At 38.2% G+C, this 19,526-nt stretch overlaps 1 protein-coding gene across 2 annotated transcripts in view; it reads left to right on the top strand.

The window, feature by feature from the left end:
* LOC132397261 (protein inscuteable homolog) overlaps positions 1 to 19,526 on the top strand; it is a 400,127-nt gene that overhangs the window by 301,773 nt on the left and 78,828 nt on the right. The gene's annotated exons all lie outside the window — the stretch shown is intronic.

The following is a 19,526-nucleotide window of genomic DNA, read 5'->3' as shown; positions in this document are numbered from 1 at the left end:
CACGCTGACATTCACAAGGTAAAGACAAGTACAGCTCAGAGCTACTTTACACCAGCACTTCAGGAAGCAAAAGAAAGTTTGGGGAATTCTAGCAAAAGAAGTGGACATTGAGCTATAATAGAGCACATGAAATTAAATTATTAATTTAAAGGTCACTAGTATTTTTAACAGCCAACAACGGCAAGCAGCACACACAGAACGCCAACAGCAGAAGCCAAATCTTTCATTATGAATTGGATTATTCAAACTATACAGCACTGACCTCTTGTGGCTTGTATGAAAATGTTGCCTGATATTGAACAGATTTCAGATAGTAAGAATGGGAGAAACAAAAGAGAATGTAAGGCAGACTATTCAGATAAACCTGTAAGTTCTCATACATGTAATACCAGCACAGCAGCCCGTGCTGTTGTCATTTACAATATTCCTAATCTCTGTGATAATGAAGCAGTTAATTTAGAACCTGTGTAATGATACGGCAACTTAATTTAAAGTTTAATTTGTTTTCACAAAGTTTTTCAACCAATGGAATAGTGAATATTTGGATAATGTGAATAATCTGTTAAACAATAAATTTTTATAGACGTTAAATATACAGTTAGTTATTATAAGAAGAGCATCTGCTGGCAAAATGAATTTTGATGAGTCTTTTCTCTTGCTGGATAGTTTTTCAATCTTTACTTAGAACTTGTACCAAATGTCTCTTGGAATACAGGCTGAATTATGTAGAGTATCTTGTCCTGAAATGGCATTGTGTAAAGGACTTTTATCAATTTACTCCGTTGCTGTTCATGACTGATGTAAGTACATCCACTCCATTGTGTGATTATGGTGTTATACAACAATAATCATATAATACTTCACATTAAAACATGGTGATAGGAAATGTTTTGACAGACAGACAGACATACTTTATTGATCCCGAGGGAAATTTGGTTTAGTTACAGTCGCACCAACCAAGAATAGTGTAGAAATACAGCAATATAAAACCATAAATAATAATAAGTAAATTATGCCAAGAGGAAATAAGTCCAAAACCAGCCTATTGGCACAGGGTGTCTGACAGTCTGAGGGAGGAGTTGCAAAGTTTGATGGCCACAGGCAGGAATGACTTCCTATGACGCTCAGTGTTGCATCTCGGTGGAATGAGTCTCTGGCTGAATGTACTCCTGTGCCTAACCAGTACATTATGGAGTGGATGGGAGACATTGTCCAAGACAATGGACAGCATCCTCTTTTCAGACACCATAAGTCCATATAAATTTTATAAGACCCTACCACTTATTAAGTGTTACAGCCACTGTGAGTGAATTCATACTTGCACCACTTTATAGGAAAATTGAACACTGCCTGAACCACTACTAGACACCATTATGTATTTTATCAAACAAGAGAAAACCTACAGATGCTGGAAATCCAAGCAACCCACACAAAATGCTGGAGGAAATCAGCAGGTTGGGCATCATCAATGGAAAAGAGCACAGTCGACATTTCCAGCCGAGATCCTTCAGCAGGACTAGTGGAAAAAAGATGAAGAGTCAGATTTAGTTGGTGGGGGGGTTGGTGGGAGGGGAGGCAGAAGCACAAGGTTGATAGGTGAAACTGGTAGGGGGGTGAAGTAAAGAGCTAGGAAGTTGATTGGAGAGAGAGGTACAGGGCTGGGGAAGGGGGGGGGGGATTTAGTAAGAGAAGACAGAAGGCTATGGAAGAAAGAAAAAGGGAAGGAGTGCCAGAGAGAGGTAATTGGCAGGCAAGGAGATAAGATGAGAAAGGGAAAATGGAATGGGGAATGGTGAGGGGGGCATTACCAGAAGTTCAAGAAATCAATGTTCATGCCATCAGGTTGGAGGCTACCCAGATGGAATATAAGGTGTTGCTCCTCCAACCTGAGAATGGCCTCATTGCGACAGCAGCAGGAAAGGTTTTTGACTGGCTCATCATTGCAGCAGTTTTTTAAAAAAACGGACACAACAATTTTCGGATAATACACTGGAAGTCATTGTCAACCATGGGGCACGTGAATTAAAGTGCTGCGGAATTGGCACTGTCAGCCAGAGAGCCCTTTTCCACCCTTTCCATCTGAGATGAGGCATAATGGAAGGAGGGTGCCAAGGAGATTAATGATAGGCCAATGCTCTGAGAAATTGGCTGCAGTGCTGGAAGAGGTTAATGACTTCACTCATATCAACATCATTGAAAAGAACAAGAGAAAGTGATAAATCAAACATTTTTTCTCCTTTAGGCAGTCCCTCTGAGTGGAGGATGACTTAGTTCCACTGTAGTTTTATGGTTTTGAGATGACTGATGAAACTAATGTGGGACCTTCTAATCTATACTCCCTATTATCTATACTCTAATCTAGACTCCCTATTATAAGATTCAGATGGTGGAATTAGTTTCTTTATAAGCATTCCATTAATTCCTTTCAATTTGTTGAAACTGTCAAATGTTTCCTTAACTATGTAAATTCCAGAGCAAGCACTCAGCTTCTCATACCTTAACATATGGGGTTCAGTTAACATTCTGTCAAGCCAAGCTTTCTTCTAGGCCAGTACATCTTTATTAATATATAGTACCAGAAGAATTCTGGTTTTTTTTTGTTCTGCGTTATTCTGGATTTCCAGCATCTGCAGCTGTATTTGGTGGAACAGGGGCCATTTGAAGAGAAAGATTATGCTGGGATGAATAAAAGTCTTCACTGGGCTATTCATTATCAGGGGGTGAGTTGGAAACCATGATCAAATTTAGTCAGCATATTGTGGGAGGGCCATAATTAATCTTATTTATGTTATTGATAGGCTGGGAGAGATGACTGACCTTTGCTATGCAGGAGACCAGCCAGAGTCTATAAATGAGTGATCAGATAAGCCAGGATTCGTGAGCCATCGCAGTCAAGCTAATGAAGAGCTACAGGACTATGGGACTTGATTGGCCTTGATGAGGCCATGGTTGGGCTGGTGCCAAGGAGTAAATTCAGTGCTATGTGACAGATGCTTTTAATACAATAAAATCCTCAGAAGTAACAGTGTATAAACAACCTAAAAACCAGTTTGGGACAAATGGACTTTTTTTCTTTTTTATAAATAATTTTTTAATATAGTTGTATTAATTCAATCAGTAATTTGTAAGTAAGGGGACTTAAGGATGATAAAGGGATGGATTAAATGAAATCCATTATCAAGCAATAAATGTTAAATGCCTTGATCTAAAATAAGTCTCCTAACAAAATCCACTGAAACATTTAAAAAATTGCTAATTGTAGAAGCACATGCAAGGCAGGACATGAAAAATAGGGAACTGCAGGGAAACAAGATTTAATTAGTCTCCTTTGGTGCAGATCAGTTTCATTTTCCCCATTACACTACTGGCGTTTAGGGCAGCAATGATGGTCCTCCATCTCTGGTGGGGTTCCGAGCTTCTTTCATCATGTTAGTAGCTTCCTTTGGGTTTTCACTACTGTCAGTCCTGTAGTAGTGAAACAGGATGGAGACTCAACAATACCATCACATTCAGGTGTAGAAGGAATCTTCATTGCTGTTTCCATAAAAATTTTGTTTTACTAGTCAGGGTCATTGGTCTTGAGCTGAACCCCCGAATCTGGGGAACTGGTGGACCACCATTAGTCTGGCCTTTACCCTTTGACCTTTTGGTATGGGCGACCCTACCAAGAGCCAAAGCATAAATTCCTGATGGCAGCCAACGTACCTCTCCAGGTCACTGAGGCAAGTAACCCTTCAAGCACCGTGACAAGTTTGTGGTCATCTAGGAGGTTTGGAGAAAGTGTCCTGTGAGAAATATTTTTTGAATTCCAACAATGGTCAAAATTAAACAGGTCACATCATTCAAAAGAGTTGTTAAGATGTCCCAAACTGGTATCATTTTGGTTCCCATGAGCTTGCTATGTTTAATGTGAGAGTAATATTGCCTTTTTCCAGAGACAGGTCAGCCTGCTCCTGCCTGTCAATCAAGCGGGTTGTTTATTCCTGTTGTTGGTGATGGTTGCGGGGGTGGCATCTGCAGTATATTATTTATCACGATAGGCTTCCACACCCTTGGTCTTGGCAGAGTTTCTCCAAGCCTGTTAATTAAGATCGCTATTTCATCTGACATCAGCCTTGTTTACTAACAGTGATACTGGCATAGTCTAAAGAAAGAGGATCAAGTAGAGTAGATTGTTTTACCCTTCCATTACTTTAAATAGATTTTCAATTATGCAGAATTTAGGATTGACATTCTTTCAGGTAAAACCTATATGATACTTACAAGCATCTTTAAAAAAAATTACAGTGATTTTTTTTCCCTAAACCTGTATTTCATGTTTACACCTGTTTCACTGATATGCATCAGGCTCTTCTCATTGTAGTTGCCAAGTTGAACAAGATCTTCCTTTAGGATGATATACAGAGCCATCTTCCTTCATATGAATCAACCAACCAATATTTAATTTTGCTTTTCCTGTACAGGTTACATGATATATATACTTCTAGAAGTGCATATCTATCCCCAATCTTCTTTAGGCACTGCCACATTTCACTTCAAACAGTTTGACATTTTGGTGGGCACAGGGCTGTTTGGAGGTTTGCTGTTGACTCTAGTGAGGTGGAGGTTTAGTCTTCCTGTCATCAGTGTGATATTTGTGGGATTGGTACTGGGATTTCTGGTGGCAGCAATCATGTTCTTCACTCCACTTTGTAAATCGAAGGACAATAATCAATATAACTTGTGTGCATTCCTGCTTCAAAAGTTCAAAGTAGAGTTCAAAGGAAACTCATTATCAAAGTCAACCATGAACAACACTGAGTTTCCTTTTCTTAAGTGCAATCACTGTAAATACAAGAAACACAAGGGAAGCAATGAAAGATCACTTCCAAAAGTGTGAACAACATCCATTGAGCAAAAGAAACCCACAAACTACGCAAATACAAAAAGAGAGATAAATAATAACAATTAATATTGAGAACGTGAGATGAATAGTCCTTGAAAGTGAGGAAAGATTGGTGGCAAAAGTTTAGTGATGGGATGAAGTTGAGTGAAGTTACCTCCACTGGTTCAAGAGCCCAATGATTCTTGAACATGATGGTGGGGATCTTGAGGCTCTTGTATCTTCTTTCTGATGGTGGCAGTGAGAAAGGAGTATGGGAGTCCTTAATGATGGATGCTACTTTTCTGTGACAGTTCCCCATGTAGATGTTCTTTACCTGTGATGGACTGGGCTGTATTCATTATTTTTGTAGACTTTCTATATAAGAGCACCGGTGCTTCCATACCAGGCCTTGATACAACCAGTTAATATACTTGTACCACACATCTATAGAAGTTTGACAAAGTTTTAGATGTCATGCCAAATCGACACAGACTTTAAAAAAAGTAGAAGCACAGTCACACTTTCTTCATAATGGCACTTGTGTGCTGGACGCAGGACCGGTCCTCCAATCCTCAGTTGGTTGTCCAGCTATAGGAAGGATGTAATAGGATGTAATTATGCTTGAAAGGGTGCAGTAAAGATGAGTATGTCATTATGACTGGTGGGTTTCAGTTTTCAGGAGAGGCTGGATAGGCTAGGATTGTGTTCTATGAAACTGAGGGGTGACCCTATGGAAATTAGTATTCATGAGGGGCATTGATAAGGTGAGTGGTCAGAGTTTTTCCCAGGGTACTGGTGTCTAAAAGTAGAGAGTATAGTTTTAAGTTAAGAGGGAAAAAGTTAAAAAGCACCTGAGGGAACAACTCTTTAGTGGGTATATGGGCAATTTTTAAAAGGCATTTAGACAGGCACAATAATGTGCAGGTTTTAGCAGGATCTAGGCAAAAGCAACTAGTTCAGGTATTTAGCTTTTTGGCATGCAAACATCGGTTGGATCTCTAATCAGGTTGTTGTTCTTACAGCCAATCACATCCTCACAATGTTGGTCCAATGTGGCTTGTTGATTGCTGTATTTCATTGTTACGGATGTCATTCCCACAGGAGTGACATCTATTTTAATTAATCTATCATTCGTTTCTGGTGTAAACCATAATTGGTCAAAAAGAAAAGAGTCAAAAGAGATATGAAAACAGAGGATTCATGAGATCACATTTGTGAATGCAGAAATCAAGAGGAGAGATTAGATCGTAACGAGAGCAATGTAAGGATTAATAAGAGCATACTAAAGTGAACGAAGTGCCTCGAGATCAAGATGCACAAGAAAAAAGTGGGATAAAGAGAGAAATAAAGAGAAAAAGAAGCTCGGGTGGGAGAGGAGCAAGGATCGAAATAAATCCAGAGAGAAAAGCCAAAAAAAGTAGAAGGGAGTTGGCTACCACTATGAGAACTACTTCCTGCAGTCTCAGTATCAACTCCTACAACCACCATGCAGGAGACCGCAGAACGAGATAGTTTCACAAGTCTCACCTGCCAAGCAGGCTGATCCCCATTGTCAGGAGAGACATTATCCCAAAAGAGTAATAAATTCTCTACATTCATTCCATCTTCAAGCCTAAATGAGACTATTTAAAAAATGACTATGATGTGAATGTCTGCACAGTAGTTATTTATATAGTATAATAGTAAATTGTGTATATAGGTTAGATACATTCTATATTAATATTAAGTTTGAGTTTTTATTTAAGCAGGAAGAAGTGTTGTTTATTTAATATTTCAAAATATTTGAGCAATCTTGTGTGTGTATATGTGTGTGCGTATATATGTGTGTGTGTGTGTGTGTGTGTATAAAATTCTTGTTCATTTAAATAATTAATTATGGGTTACATGTAAAATATACTAATTGCATACGTCACTACGCTACCAAGTGATATGTGTGTGCCTCGCTTAAAGTAAATGCAAAGTTAGACCTGCATTTTGGATTACCGTGTCTTCCTTTGAATTTCATGTTTTGAACACAAAACATAACAGACGAGTTGGGCTGAAAGGCCTGTATCCCTGGTGTATAACTCTGACTCTACGATTAATCGGTTAATTTGATTAACTTTAGAAAAGCCAATCACTCAAGGGGCGGTACTTTTCATGTGTCTTAAGTATGAGCTTTCATGTCTTCCCTGTCAGTTTAGCTGGGATTCAGTTGCCGGTGCAAGTGTTGGGCTAAGGGAATATATGACCAGGAGGTGGGATTGCTTTCAAAAGTCCTGGCATTCTGTGAGATTTGCTACTTGCTTCTGCCAAGTTTGTATTTCTTCTTGCATAAAGATGACATTCAGCCCATTGACTCTATGCTGGCTCTGAGGATTCCCATCAATCCCATTCTCCATCTTTTCTCTGTAATGTATTTTCTCCCCATGCCCTCTTACACAAGGGGTAATTTGCAGTAATCTCTTATTGTACTAATTCACATACCTTTGGGATGTGGAAAGCAACTGAAGCACCTGGTGAACCCATGCAAGCATGGGAGGAATGTGCAAACAACATACAGCATTTCCTGAGATCAGAACTGTAACTGCCCACATTCCTAGCTATTGAACAGTTAGTCACAATATTCCTAGACACTTTCTGGTACCTATTCTCTCTTTGATAATATGATATTTGAATGCAGGACAAAGAATGGAGTAACTTTTCAACAACCAGAATAGAAAATTCTTCACTGAGACCTGATGAGTCTCATATAGGCAGTAATAACCAGAATATTTAATGGCATGCAATTTCATGGGCAGGAAATGAAATAAAGATGAAAAATATGATTTGGACAAAGACAATAAAGAATCAAAAATTTTTTTTAAATCTTCAATTTATGGAAGAGTTCATTAAATTAAAATTGTAATGAACCAAAAATCATTGTCAGCATGCCAATATATGCCAAGTCTTATATTATTTATGAAGAAAAATTGGCTTCCAGATAATTGTATCAGCCCAACTCTGCTTTCCAGCATGTAGATCCACTTGATTGTTACTGGAGCTTCTCACTTTTCATAGGATTTAACACTAAGTTTCTCAGCAGTGTTCGGAGCTAATCAAAGACTGGGATAATTTGATGACATGTTCTAGATTTCATTAACTACACACTGGATTAGCTGACTGGTGGGAAGCAAACAAAGGGAATTATGGGCCTTTTCTGGTTGGTTGCCAGTAACTTGTGCTATTCCACAGGGGTCAGTGTTGAAACCTCTTCTTATCACATTATATGTCAATGATTTCGATGATGGGTTTGTGGCCAAGTTTGCAGATGATACAAAGATAGGTGGAGGGGCCGGTAGTGTTTATGACATAGGGATTCTGCAGAAGGACTTGGACAGATCAGAAGAATGGACAGTTGAAATACAGTGTAGAGAAACGTGTTTGGTCATGCAATTTGATAGAAGGATAATGGTGTAGGCTACTATCCAAGTGGTGAGAAAATTCAGAAATCAGAGGTGTAAAGTAACTTGGTTGTGCAGGTTTCCATAAAGGCTAACTAGCTGGTTGAGTCAGTTGTAAGGAAGGAAAATGCAATGCTAGCATTAATTTCAAGTATAAAATCAAGGATATAATATGGAGACTTTATAAAGCATTTGTCAGACTACACTAGGAGTACTTTGAGCAGTTTTGGGCTCCTTATCGAAGAAAGGTTGTGCTGGCATTGCAGAGGGTCCAGAGGAAGTTCATGAGAATGATCCTGGGAATGAAAGGGTTAACACATGAACAGTGCTTGATGGCTCTGGGCTTGTATTCACTGGAGTTTAGAAGAATGATGGGTTCTCATTGATACTTACTGAACGTTGAATGGCTTAGAAAGAGTGGATGTGGAGAGGATGTCCCTATAGTGGAGGAGTTTAGGAATAGAGTGAACAGTCTCAGAAAAGAAAGATGTCCCTTTAGGACAGAGATGAGGAATTTCATTAGCTAGAGGGTGGTGAATCTGTGGAATTCATTGCCACAGCTGACTGTGGAGCCAAGTCATTAAATATATTTAAAGTGCAGGTTGATAGGTTCTTGATTAGCAATGACATTAATAGTGATGTGCAGAAGGTAGGAGGAAGTGGTTGAGGAGGATAATAAATCGGCTATGATGGATTGGGGAAGCAGACTTGATGAACTGAATGGTCAAATTCTGTTCCTATGTCTTACGGTTTTAGATAAAATTATGAGAGGCATAGGTAGCGTGGATGGTCCGAGTCTTCCTTCACCAGGGTAGAAATGTCATATACTAGAGAACATAGGTTTAAGATAAGAAAGCGAGAGAAGTTTAGAAGAATTATGAAACAAGTTCTATTTTACACAGAGACTAGTAACTGCTTAGAAAGTGCTGGCTTTTCCTGTGCTATACTGTTCCATGTGTTATGAAATGGGTTCTGGACATAACTGACATGTTAGTGGAGTAAACATAATTTCTTAATGTATCCAGCTGCAAAATGAATGATTCCTGACTGCTGACGACAGAGGGCTGAACCATTTTAACTGGTACAAAGCCGAAGTCGGGGGGGATGTCAACTCTTCACAGATGCTCTGCTTTAACCTGAGTGGTTGTCTGCACTCATTGACTATGAATGTACAAAGTGAATAAATGCAAGTGGCATCAAAGAGTGCCAGTTTTTAATGCCCCCTTCATGCACTGTGCCAAAGTATACTTCAAATTTTGCAATATGCTGATGTGCACCCAAAGGATCCAGTTAGCAATGTATACAGGTGAAATTCCTTGGTATTGTCCATAAAACACTTTATTTGTTCCTCTACAATTTACTTCCCCACTCTTCTGAAGAAGTTATCATATAGTAAGCCCCATGCTATGGATTCTAACCAGACTTTGTCTTTTGCAGGGTAACCATTCTTCTTGTAGCCCTGTGGCTAGTGAGTGTCATTTGACTCATTGAAACTGAATGACATAAAGGGATTTATTCTCAGTGGGAACACTACATAGAAGAAGATGGTTTCTCTCAAACCCGACAAGATCTTTAAGTCTCCCCTTGCTGCTGTGGTTAATAACCCTGCCCACCTCTGCTGGCTGGGAATTAGTGTTGGGAAATGCTTAGGGAGATGATTGAACTTCCAGCTGTTTTTTTTTGCCATCCTAAGCACCACGACTCCACCTCCATCCCTATTGCTCTCACATTAAAACTTGTGCTTTTAATCAGAGCTTGGTCTTGAACTCATTTAATTTTCACATGTGTGCATCGTTCAGTGAATGTTTTAGATGTTGAATTTCCATTTTACCAAGATATTTAGGTTGTCCTTAATAGTGCTAGTGGGAATTGAACTGCTCGACTAAATCATAGCAGACAAAGGAACAAAACATTTTTTGTATGAACTGCATTTCTATCACAGAGAAATGTGATTACAGTACCTGGCTTTATTTATTGAACTAGAAGAGATATAATGATAGCAGACCATTTTCAAAGATGTGAGCAGTCACTTTGCAGCACAGACAGGACCCTAACCATTGCTGTCATCTGGGATAAAATTGACATGGAACAAATATGACAAATATAGGTATCTCCTCCGTGTCTAGCTCTGGTACTTTGTAAAAAAAAATTGTAAATCAGATTAATTTTTTTCCAGTGTAAAGGTTAATTTACCTCTAGCTCCCAAGTGGCCCTGTAAGCGCAAGTATGTGTGACGCAGATCTTCCAACTATGCTACGCCTTGTATTCAGTGAATTACATGAGGATTGTTCTTTTCCTTATTTAAACCCTACAAAGTTAACCCAGTGTTGACAGCTTAAATAATGGTTTAATCAGACCTGAGATGAAAAAATGGCACCCATCCAGAGTGTGTCAATGAAATACCTAATTATATAAGTGGTCCATGTAGGCGATCATTTATCTAGGGTTGTAAAAGTGACTGTTGACCAGATTAGACAAAACCAAAATTTTGCTTTAAGTACATAATACCTGATTACAGAATAGAAATTCATCTGGGTTCATCCTGAAAAATTGAATAGTTAGGTTTAGAATGTGCTCTTCATTTGAATTAACATTAAGGTACAGTACTCCTGTACTTTGTATTTTAAATGTGACTGAAATGTGTTTAAGCTTGCGTAAGCTTCTTAGCTGTACACCATGAGAAATAATTTCACAGGTACTCTGCCCAGATTATAAACCAGAACAAGTAAGTTCTAAAGCAACTTAGTAGGAGTTTTGTTAGGTCATGACACACAATATGAGGACAATATACTGAAGATAGGTGTATCTCTTAGTCCATAATTGGAGTGACATGGTTAAACTAAGAATTCCATGGAAAAGACAAAAATTCAATTCCTGGGGTGACTAAAGGTTACAAGGGCAAGATAGATGGCGCATTAACTCAGAAATCTAACAATCTCAGAGTAAAAATAAAACAACTTATTTTGATAAGAAGAAGCTCCACAGACATTTATTTTGAGAGGACTAGAATATAAAAATGCGAACATGAAGTTGAGGCATTATAAAGTATTAGTCAGACCATACTTGGAACATTATGAGCAGTTTTAGACCCCTTATCTAAGAAAAGATGTGTTGGTATTGGATTGGGTCCAGAGGAAGTTTACAAGAATAATCTTCTTGTTAATGAGGAGGTTTACAGGAATGAAAGGGTTAACATATGAAGAGTGTTTGATGGTTCTGGAGTTTAGAAGAATGAGAAGAGATCTAATTGAATTCTATCTAATACTGAAAGGCCTAGATAGAGTGGATGTGGAAAGGATGTTTCCTATAGTGGGGAGTCTAGGGCCAAAGGGCACAGCCTCATAATAGAGGGACTTCCATTTAAAATAGGGATGAGGAAAAATTTCTTTAGCCAGAACATGGCGAATCTGTGGAATTCACTGCCACAGATGGCTTTGCAGGCCAAGGCATTGTGGATATTTATGATGTTGATGTGTTCTTGATTAATCAGGGCATCAAAGATTTAAGGGAGAAGGCTGGAGAGTGCGGTTGAGAGGGATAATAAGTCAGCCATGATGGAATGGTAGAGCAGACTCAATGGGCTGAATGGCCTAATTCTGCTTCTACTGTTTCTCTTACGGTCTTGTGGAAAATAATCCCTGAATTAGATACATAGTGAAAATTACCTGCTTACTAAGTAGGTTAGGTATTGAAAACAGAACATGAGATGTGTCACAAACACGAGAAAATCTGCAGATGCTGGAAATCCAAAGCAACACATACAAAATGCTGGAGGAAGTCAGCAGGTCGGGTAGCATCTATGGAAAAGAGTAAACAACCAATATTTCAGGCTAAGACCCCTCAGGACTAAATGAGATATTTGGTCCTGATGACATATATGAGATACCCACCTTCTTTAGATGGTCCACAGAATAAAAGAGTAGGGAGGTTGTGGTACAACATCATCAAATCCTGGTTTGGCTACAGTTGGTGTATTGTGTGCATTTCTGGTCACCACACTGTAGGAAGTATGTGATTGTACCAGTAAGAGTGCAGAGGATATTAATTTACATATCCCAAAATGGGACATTACAGTTATGCGGAGAAACTTCTTAAGTTAGTTTTATTATCCTTGGAGCAGAGGCGGCTGAATAGAGACTGATAATGAAGAAAAAAAAATCCAAGAAGGACCTAAATAAGATAAATAGTAGGAAACTTTAACCCACACTATTGTTTGCTCTAAAATTAAGAAGCACAGTTATAGGGTAATTTGGGGGAATCTGAGTAAGTACTCTTCAGCCCAAAAGATGGCTGAATCTGGAAAACACTGCTTGAGAGAGTTGTGCAGGTATCTATTCTTATGTAACTTAAGAACTTTCTAGACATGCACTTGAATCACCAAGCCATAAACCAACTGATGGTAATTGGGATTTGTATAGAGAGGTAAAAGATGGTCAGCTTTGATACATGAGCTGAAGGGCCTATTTTTCGTGCTAGAGGACTTTATGAGCCTAATGTTGAGGCTCTAGGAATTAGTGATATTGCAATAATTCTTACTGAATATCTTTTGGGGGCAAAAAGTGTATCCTATTGTAATAGAGACTTGAGAATTTTTATGTAAGTGCATTGATGTTTATTTCCTTGGATATGGCCATTTTTCATGATATCTCTGATTGATTTAAGAAGCTGAAGTCACTACATTGAACAGCTGAAATCATTCTGATCAAAATACTCCCAGTGCTGCTGGATAAGGGCCATAGACCGTAAGACTATAAAACAGAGAGGCAGATTTAGGTCAGAATTACGCCATTCAGCCCATTGAGACTGTTCCACCATTCCATCATGGCTGATTAATTATCCCTTTCAACTTTATCCTTCTGCTTTCCCCTTTGATGCCCTTACTAATCAAGAACCTATCAACCTCTGCTTTAAATATACATCATGACCCAAAATATACTCTCCACAGCCATCTGTGATCATTCATAGGCTCGCCATGCTCTGTCTAAAGAAATTCCTTCTCACCTGTGTTCTAAAGGGACATCCTTGTATTCTAGGTCTGTGTCCTCTGGTCCTAAACTCTCTTGTTATTGGAAATGTCCTCTGCATGTCCCCTCTATCTAGGCTTTAAATATTTAGTAGGCTTCAACAAAATACCACTCATTTTTCTAAACTCCAGTGAGTACAGACACAGGGCTATCAAACACTCCTCATATGTTAAACCTTTCATTTGCAGGATAATTCTTGGAAACCTCCTCTGGACCCTCCCCAATGCCAGCACATCATTTCTTAGTTATAGGGGCTGAATCTGCACACAATACTCCAAATGTGGTCTGACCAATGCCTTATAAAGTCTCCGCATAACATCCTTGCTTTAAGACTTGTATAGACGTGATGATTAAAGAATGGCTATATATTTCCAAGTCATATTATTTATTCCATGTGCTACCCTTGTCCTTCTTACTGTAGTTATAGTAGTTGAGAGTTTGAGAGATGCTCGCAGGGTAGCTAAAATAAAAGCTAGATAGTGCTCACTCTGCTACCTTGATATGTCAGTGGTGTTGGATATGATGTGTAACCAAGCCAAACAACTGGCTTGTTTTGGATGGAGTTGAGCTTCTTGAGTGTTACTGGAGTTGTGCCTACTCAGGAAAGTGAGGGAGGTATTTGACTGCAGTCCTGACTCATGCATTTTGTTTACACAGTGGGTGGTATTCATGTGGAATGTGCTATCAGAGGAAGTGGTATATATCAAATTGTAAAATGGCTTGGAAAGGATTGAGAAGGTTAAGGGCCAAATGCAGGCCAATGGAGCCAACTTGAATGAACACCCTAGTTGGCAGGGAAAGTTGGGTCAATGACCTATTTCTGTGGTGTATGACCTGTAGTAAATGGGTGGCAAGGCTTTTGGGTGTCAGAGGACTCCTGGCCTCTGAAAACTGTGCTGCAAACATGTGTTATTTGTAGCAAATGTGAAATGAACTGTTGAATACAATGGAGATTTCCACTGGATTTGTCATTTTTTTAAAACAATTACCTTGAGCTTTTAATGTAGTTTCAATGTTTGATTTTTTTTTAAAAATTTGGATCAAAAGTTTATATTTCAACACAGCTTACACACGAGGGGTGACTGATGGTTCATGGCCTAATTTTAAGGAGTTCATGGCCTAAGTTTAAGGAGTCAGTTTTAGAAAACCTAGCACATTTATTCTTCACCCTCCCCCTGTCTTCGTGGACCTCCTTGGGTGATAAGCCTTTGAGCCCAAGGTAGCGGATGACTGCATGAATGTTATCCATTTTCTCAGACAGTGCTTACTTGCAATTTTAAATTATCTGAAACAGAAATACCACAAAAGTTATTAACTTCAACCTTTCTGCATAATCAGTCAAAGAGCTGAACTGCACGTACATGTAATGAGAGCTGTATAACTCATCTCCTTCTATCTTAGGCCACAAACTTATCAATCACCCCTGCTGTGGACCACTTCCTGGAGGTTCAAGATGCCGACTTCTACAAAGAAGGGATCTGTATGCTCTACTACTGCTGGACTAAGTGTGTAAATGTAGAAGGAGACAATGTTGAAAAATAAATGTGCTAGGTTTTCTAAAACTGACTCCTTCTACCCTAGGCCACAGACTTATCAATCACCCCTCATATAAGGATAAAGACAACAGCTGGTGTCAACATTCCCTAGAAATTTTATACAGCTCTGCAGACCAACCATTGCTCTCAGCAGGAAATTTTTACATGGCCCGAAAATTACACGGCATGTTAAATGTTTTTGTGTAATATGTATATTACAGCAGTGGCATTCAGTGGACTGGCTGTTGATTAACAATGAGCTATGCACTTCCATTCTGTGTTTATTGTTACAATTTGTAACAGTGTAGCAACTTGAAACACTGACAATGTAAATACATTGAAACTCTAAAAAGTTTAAAAGTAAAGGTTGTGGTATGTTTATTACTTAGAAAATTTATGGATTACATTCATTAATCATAATTATATTAGCATAAATTTCAGAATTATATTAACATTATATAAAATAAAATTCAAGCCGTGCAGCAACAAAGGCTATGGAATCATTTCCGTCACTGCGTGGGGGTGCACCTGTGCAGTTTAGAGGGAACAGTGGCTGGTGTTGTGATATCAAGTTTAAAAATTATGACATTACTGTTCTTGGACTTTCTCTGACCTTGGGATGTGTAATATCCAATGAAGATTGTCAAAATAGCAGATTTAAATTCTGCACTTGGCTTGGAGGAGAACCTCTTTTGACATTAGTATTATAACATGTGTGGCTGATGTAACATGTAATCAACAGGTATCCGTACACAGAGTATGTTGTTGTCTTATTGGTACTGTGCAGACTGCTGCACCTCTTGCTCTCTTCCACTCACTTTCATGACCATTTTTCCCCTCTTTTTATCTGAAAGCATTTTATTTACTACCAGCTTTCTTCAGTATCTTACAATATCAGCATATTTCATTTACAAATGAGATCAAACCATCACATTTCATGATCTGCTAAAGATCTTTGACCTGAAGTGATTCTCTTTCCACCATTGTTGTCTAACCCCTGAGTGTTTGCTTCATTTTCTGCTTGTATTTCAGATTTACAGCATCATGCCTCTTTTGCTGATAAGTCATTTGGCTTTTGAGGCCTCCCTTAGTCAGTATCGATCATGGATGTTGTGTCCTAATTGTCTAGATATTCCACCATAAGGAATCAATGCAGCGTACTCCCCTGGCGACAGCCATAGCTGCACTCCATGCCAAATCCCCCAGGAGATGATAGAAATGCCATCTTTCAGTTGACCCAAAAATACTTCCTTAAGAGGGAAATTGCAGGCTGCAATCAATCTTAGTTCAGAAGAAGTATATTTAGAAGAAGCAAACCAGCAGTTTTGTAAGCTGTCATTGGTCACTGATGCGATCTTGCCAGAAAGGCTTTTTTGTATGTTATAGAATATAAGGCTCTGAATAATCTAGCTCCTCTGTGTCTATTCACTTACATCCCTAATCGTAATCTTAGATCTGCGAATTTTGGTTTGCTTAATGTTCCTAGAGCCAAGCATATAAGAACTGGTGATGTGGCCTTTTGCTCTTATGCACCAAGTATCTGGAATACTCTACCATCAGAGATATGCCAGGCTAGTACTGTGGACCATTTGAAAACACTTCTAAAAACTTACTTTTAAAATTTGGCCTCATGTGATTATTTAATGCCTGTTGATGTAGATTAGATTTATGTAATTTGCAATATTCAATTACATTTTATTCTATATAACGTGTGTTACTTATGATTTTTAAATTTGTCTCGAGTTTTATGACCATATTGATTTATCCTTACAATCTATGTAAAGCACTTTGAGCCTGCATATTAACATATGAAAGATGCTACATAAATAATGTTACTAATATTTATTATTACTTTGCCACTTGTTCCAGCTTTTAGTGATGTGCAAACCATTCTGCTATGAGAGCATTGAATTTTCTTGATTCTCTCCACTTGGTTTCTTTTGTAAATGGTTGCAGAAAATCACAAGTCTTTCTTTCTGAATCAGTCATTTCTGTTGTCTTTATGTGTGCATTGCTTGCATGATTAACATGCATTTTTGAAAATGTTTCATGAGCAGAATGATTTGCTTATAACCAAAATTTTAAATGGGATAGTCAGAAAGGAGCTTATGTTACTGATCAACTAATGTGCACAAGGCATTCATGCATTTGTTTCACCATTGAAAATAATTGATTGAATTACTTGCTGCAGACTATTATCTTGTATCAAATTATGGTACTATCTTTCAAAGTGATTTACTTTTATTTTGCAAACTGAAAAAAATGTGTATGGGTAGATGGAGAAAAATTTGCCTGTCAATTTTAACTGTGAAGCTTTTTGTTAAAATCATGATCGATTGCGAAATTTGTTCCCATATTTGATTAAGATATTATGAAATTGCCTTGGGACAGTGACTCAGACATGGAAAAAAATATTTTCTAAGATGGCCCTCTAGCCATGAGATTCGATTTACTTGGATGTGGTTGTAGCATCTAGCTCAATCCTCCTGTGGAAAGGTATGGACCTTTCATGTCACTTGTAATTAAACCTTCTGTCATTCTATGATTTAACTCCAGGTCATAGCAATAGGATTACAATTTATAAGTGTTTCAAGTTCCTTTTTTGTATTTTAGTTTAGCATGGCAAATTCCTTGTAGACAAACTCCTTTGCATTTCATTGCTGTTAAAATTCTTTGATTATGTACTGTCCATTTATTTTTGCTTATCAAACAATTTTAATGTTCCCTTGGTATTTTTGCAGTTGTACAAAAATGATCACTCTTATCATACAAAATTAGTAATTGTGGAAAAAGCTTACCATCCACTTTCCATCTTATTCTGATCACAATGCAGTCAAAAGGTATTCATGTTTGTTTCTAAAGGAAAACTTGAAACATTGTTAGTATTTTGCAACCTTTTAAGAAATTCCAACAATTAAAAAATCTAGTAATACAGTCTAACTTTGCCCCATTTCCTAGTCCTGTGCAGACAATTTTGACTATTGAAAGTTGTTCCTGCTCTGGTTCTAATCAACCACAACTTATTTGCTCTGCTTTTTGTCTTTGAGAAGCAGGAAAACTGCTTCCATCTCACTTGCCTGCATGAGTAATACCACATCAAGAATGTTATAGTCATATATTCAAAAAGATTATTTTGTTTACCATTATGATAATATGCATGTATGTAGACTTTTATTTGAGGAAGATATGTAGCCTTCTTTTGAATCAATGATATAAGTCAATCCACGCTGGTGATTGATTCTTTTCACCCCACATGGTATCTGTTTATATCATATTCTACTTCAGAGAACACGCTGAATATATTGAGATCTGGTGAAGGGACTTGGTTTGAAAAACCAGCTGTTTACTCTTTTCCATAGATGCTGCCTGATCTGCAGAGTCCCTCCAGCATTTTGTGTGTGCTGCTTTGATTCAGTGAAATTGCTTTTATATTTTTATTACTGCAAAACCATTCAAATATATTTGATTGAATCTGAACTACTTGATTTCTGACAAATCTGATTGTTGTTTCTAGGGTCTTTATCCTTTGGGTTTGTTTTCAAACCTGATATTGACCCATGGGGTATTGATAGTTTTCATATCATTTACTTATTAATTAACTAGAATGGGACTTCTGATATGTTGTCAACATTCTGCGACATGATACGTTTAAACTATCGAGTTAGAGTTAGGGTTAGCTAATGGTGAAAGCTGAATCATCTGCAGCTCAACATCAGTAAGACAAAGGAGATAGTGATGGACTTTAGGAAGACTTAGCCTGCACTGCTCCTTGTTACTATTGATGGTGAGGACATGGATGTGGTGAGGACCTACAGGTGCCCGGGGTGCACCTGGATGATAGACCTGAGTGGAGCACCAACACAAAGGCTGTTTACGAGAAGCGCCAGAGTTGCCTCTACTTCCTGAGGAGAATAAGGTTCTTTGGCATATGTAGGCTTCTCTTTCACATGTTCTGCCAATCTGTTGTTACCAGTACAATCGTCTATGCCGTGGTGTGCAGGGGCAATGGGCTCAACCTGGGTGATGTCAACAGACTCAATAAACTGATCAGAAATGCTAGCTCTGTTATAGGAGTCAAACTAGATACAGGAGGCTGTAGTAGAACAAAGGACCCTCTGGAAAATCCTGGTAATACTGGACAATGTTTCTCAGCCTCTGCATGCCACCTTGGCTGAACAGTGGAACACTTTTAGTAATAGACCAAGAGAACTGCACTGCTCCAAAGAGCACTATATGAGGTCATTCTTACCCTTGGCCATTAGGCTCTATAATGAGTCAACCTATAGCCAGGGAAGTGATGACCCCCTCCTGTTAGACTGTTTGATGTAATTTATTTTTATTCTTTCTTTCTTCTCTTCTAATACGTGTATATCTGTGCATTTGTAATGCTGTTGTGACACTGTAACTTCCTTTGTGATCAATAAAGTATCTATTGTTATATCCTTTGTAGTTTCAAATTGCTCTTTTTAAGTGTAAGCTGACCATAATCATAATAGTACCAGCATATCATTTATAAAATTAATACAGTGGTTGCAAAATAGAAGTAACAGTCCATTGAATATATCTGAGGAAAATTAACTGCATAAGCATATATTTGGAACACAGCAGGTTATGGAAGTCATGTTTTCTACCAACGAATCAACTCACAGAAAATAGGTGAGCACACACACTAGAATGGATG

This window comes from Hypanus sabinus, chromosome 7, assembly GCF_030144855.1.
Source record: "Hypanus sabinus isolate sHypSab1 chromosome 7, sHypSab1.hap1, whole genome shotgun sequence".
NCBI classification, from domain to species: domain Eukaryota; kingdom Metazoa; phylum Chordata; class Chondrichthyes; order Myliobatiformes; family Dasyatidae; genus Hypanus; species Hypanus sabinus.
This window is presented reverse-complemented; position numbering and strand designations above follow the sequence as displayed.